We start from the raw sequence: 4,330 nt of genomic DNA on the forward strand, positions 1-4,330 counted from the left end.
GCCCGCCCCAGCCTCCAAAGTGCTGGGATTACAGGCATGAGCCACCGCGCCCTGCCTGATTCTTACAATTCTGAGTATACTCTCGGAAGCTGGGTTAGAGTCCCAGGCTTCTTTTGAAAAGTACCTCCTAGGCTGGAAGTTCTTGCTGGCTCCTTGTTCTGATTGGAATTCATTCCCTGACCCCTGGAAAATTTTCTTTCCTGACTCCTCACAACATCTTTCTGTTCTCCCTATTTGAGGCTGTTTCTCTCACAGGAACTTCTCAGTCAACTGAAACCTCTGTTCCTCCAATCCTGCGCCACCACCGTGGTCCCAATACTGGCCCGATTCTTTCTCTGTGGCAAAACTTTACTGAAGATCTTGAATTACAATGGCCCTCTGGGGCTCCTCGGATATCCCCAAATTAATCCACCTAAAGGGACACCCAGAGCAAAAAGGAACAAAATTCTCAGATGCATGAGGGTCTGCTTATTTAAAGAAGAAGCCAAAAAACAGCGAAATAATTCACACCTTACTCAAACCATTGAGGCCTTTACATCATGCCTTCAGAAACATGTTTTTAACCCAGAAAACCCCACAGCAATTCCATATCCTGCTCCCAGCTCTCTCCCGCTTGCTTCTTTCCCAGAATATTCTCTACCAACGGAACCTCAATGCCCCTCAACTCCCCGTAACCTTAAGATTCACTGGGCCCTAATCTCCTACAGATGAAGCCAGGGTACAGCAAGCCCCTGTTCCCAAGCTAGACTGAGGAAAGAGACGTAATTTAAACTTTGGTCTTGGTCTGAATTACATGCCATCACCCTTGAAAGGAAAGGAAAAGGACAATTTACTGAACAATTTAGAACTGTCCTGGGGTCATACTCTCCCTGACTTATATCAATGTAACCAGCTCTTGGTTGAACCTGGAAATGCCTCCTTTTGGTTTAAAAAAGCCAAATGGACCACCATTTCCGGGGACCTTTTTTCTCAGCCTATCCCTGACCCCTTTTGAAGACTGAAAGAAATAAGAGATAAACTATGGCAAGGCATCCCTCAGTTCTATCCCCTTTGCTCTGCACAGTTTTGAATATCTGACCAAAACCAATCGGCCATGTACTCAAAACTGTATACAACAAAGGGATGAAACTGTGGCAAACTATCGTCATCGACTGGAGACAACATGGAAGGAACATTCAGGGTGAGAACTGACTTCCCCAAAAACCTCTGTTCTGGCCACAAGCTTTGTAAATGGTCTCAGGCTGGAGTTCACACATCACAAAAAAAAATAGTATCAACGCCTAGGTGCAGTGGCTCACGCCTGTAATCCCAGCACTTTGGGAGACTGAGGCGGGCAGCTATCACGAGGTCAGGAGATGAAAACCAGCCTGACCAACATGGTGAAACCCCACCTCTACTAAAAATACAAAAATGTGCTGGGCGGGGTGGCACACACCTGTAATCCCAGCTACTCAGGAGACTGAGGCAGGAGAATCGCTTGAATCCGGGAGGAGGAGGTTGCAGTGAGCCGACATCACGCCATTGCACTCCAGCCTAGGTGACAGAGCGAGACTCTGTCTTAAAAAAAAAAAGAAAGAAAGAAAGAAAAAGAAAAAAAGAAAAAATAGTATCAACTAGAAAAATGCAGACATGTAAGAGCTTCAGACATTAGTCCAACAGTATAAAGGTAGCATTTCCAAACAATTGGAAAATACACAGGTTTGTGGCAATGCAATCAATGTAATCACAACAATTAGAAAAACCCCAAGATTTTAACCCACGGGGCAAGCTCCAAAATCATGGGTTCTCAGTGATCTGGAAGTGTGTCAATACTGTAAAGAAAAAGAACACTGGGTCCAGAATTGCCCAGCTCTCAAGAGGAGGGAAAACTTTCAGGGCCTTTCTCGTAGAAAATCACCGACTCCCCTCCGAGGAAGTAAACGTCCAGCACTTTCAACTGCCACCAGACTGAAAGTTGAAAGGCACTTTGGCATGTTTCTTTTATTTATTTATTTATGAGACAGAGTCTCATTCTGTTGCCCAGGCTGGAGTGCAGTGGCATGATCTCGGCTCACTGCAATCTCTGCCTCCTGGGTTCAAGTGATTCTCCTGCCTCAGCCTCCCGAGTAGCTGGGACTACAGTCGCGTGCCACCACACCCAGCTAATTTTTGTACTTTTAGCAGAGACGGAGTTTCATCATGTTGGCCAGGCCCATCTTGAACTCCTGACCTTGTGATCCGCCCGCCTCAGCTTCCCAAAGTGCTGGGATTACAGATGTGAGCCACCATGCCCAGCCCACGTTTCTTATTGATACCAATATCTGGAGTGCACAATCATCTACCCTTAACACCACCCACCACTCTGGTTCCTGTGCTCCTTCCTCAGCATTACTAGACTTTTTCAGTGGCAGGTTTTGATCATTTGTCTCACGATTTGCCTTTCTCAACCTCTTAATGTTTTGGGGGGGGCCTCTTAAAGCTCAGCACGACTTTTTTTCTCAATTCTCTCACCCCTGTAAATCTGTTAAGAAGGGATCTTTTCAGGAATTGGAGTATCAAAATTCACTGTGCCCGCAAGGGACCCCTCTCAAACTCCTGCCCCCGCCCCATGTCTGTCCCCTAATGGCTTTGTCTGACTTCTCTGAGTTCCTCTTCCCCCTTCAACCTAGCACTGTTCTACTAAGGACTTACATCAACTGTTAGACAAAATCCTTCCTTTGTGGGTGACAAACCCCACTGGTACATGGTCCGCAGAATTCCTTAAGGTGGAAACAGATCTTCCCACGCTCCTCCCCAAACTACCCCAAATCATTTAAAACCATGAGGACTTGAAGGGCTCCACCCAATAACCCAAGATGTAATAGACAAAGAAAGGCTATTCCCCACTTCTAGCCTAGGCAACACTCCCATTATGGCCACTACAAAGCCAAACGGAAGAGGATTTTCAGCCAGTCCAAGATCTGAGAGCTATCAATAAAATTGTCCAACCCAGATTTCCCCTGATGCCCAACCCTAATACTAGGCTGGCTGTGGTCCCTTCCAACATCTAATATTTCACCTGTCATCAGTTTGTGTTCAGATTTTTTCAGCATCGTTTTTCATAAAGATTCTCAGTATTTGTTTTTCTTCACAATCAACAATATATCTGGACAACAATATATCTGGACAGTTATGCCCCAAGGATTTACTGAGGGTCCTATATAAGGGGCTTAAAATACGCAGGAAACTCCACTTTATTTCAATATGTGGATGATTTCTATGTCCTGCCCGTTATGACAGTGCTCTTCTGAAAACTTAAGGCATTAGGAATAAAGGACCACCAGGTGGCTAAAGACAAATTTCTGCATTCAATATCTGGGTCATGATATCTCAGCCACAGGAAAAACTATCTCCACAGACTGGGCTTCTACTGTTCAACAGTTTACTCTGCCAGAAACAAAAAGACAATAGAGGGGATTTTGGGGTCAGAAACTGCAGGATCTCTCTGTAACTGCCTTGCCCCATATGCCTGCCTGGTCACCTAGGATCCCCCATCCAAAGATGCTTTTGAGAACCTTAAGAGCTCTTTGTTTTTTATCTGTCTGATTAGCCAGGTGTCCCCTCCCTCCTGAAGCTGTGAGCTCTGTCAAAGTAGGAGCTGTGAGCTCCTACTCTGATAGAGGAGGATCGCTCTTTGATGGAGGGTATGTGAGTAGCTGCACTCCCCTGTTAGAACCTCCAAACAGGCTCTCAAGGGCTTTCTAATCTCACGTCCCACCTTGGACTTTCTGATTACTCCCTACCTTCTTCCACGTGGATTTCTCCCTACCTTTTTCCAAGTGGCCAGGCAGCCCTGCTTCAAGAAGGCTCCCCGTGCTCAAAGCCTGCAGGCACCAGTACCCTCAGGCGCCCTCCCTGCTGCCAAGATGCCCAAGAGGAAGGTCCGCACAACTGAAGGGGCAGTGAAGGAAGAGTCGAAGTGAAGACTGGTGAGGTTATCAGCTAAACCCGCCCCTACAAAAGTGAAAACAAATCCAAAACAGGCAGCAGGAAAGGATAAATCTTCAAACAAACAAACAAAATGCAAAGAAAGGGGAAATGGGAGTATAAGACAAACAGGCCAAAGTAGCTACCCCAGAAAGTAAAGATTTTCCGGCAGAAAATGGAGAAACTGAAAATAATAAGAGGCCAGCCTCTACTGAAGCAGGAGAGAAAGAAGCCAAGTCTGGTTAATATCCTACACCCTTGTCTTATCAGTGGTCCCTGTCTTCCTTCTTGTGCAATTCTGAGAAATATTTGTATCAAATACTGTATTTGTAAACATACAAGTAGCTCTGCATTTTTTTTTTTTTTTTTTTTGAGAGGGTTTTGC

General features: G+C 45.6%; 1 long non-coding RNA gene across 1 annotated transcript in view; it reads right to left on the reverse strand.

The window, feature by feature from the left end:
- Positions 1-14: 14 nt before the first annotated feature.
- The window catches only part of LOC105517369, a 31,054-nt gene continuing 26,738 nt past the window's right edge, over positions 15-4,330 (reverse strand). The window contains exons 4-5 of the long non-coding RNA XR_001002657.1: positions 3,788-3,972; positions 15-412 (exon numbers count right to left, since the gene is read on the reverse strand). This is a non-coding gene — a long non-coding RNA (uncharacterized LOC105517369). The remainder of the gene's footprint in view (positions 413-3,787; positions 3,973-4,330) is intronic.

This window comes from Colobus angolensis, unplaced genomic scaffold (assembly GCF_000951035.1).
Source record: "Colobus angolensis palliatus isolate OR3802 unplaced genomic scaffold, Cang.pa_1.0 Scaffold30, whole genome shotgun sequence".
Lineage (NCBI taxonomy): Eukaryota > Metazoa > Chordata > Mammalia > Primates > Cercopithecidae > Colobus > Colobus angolensis.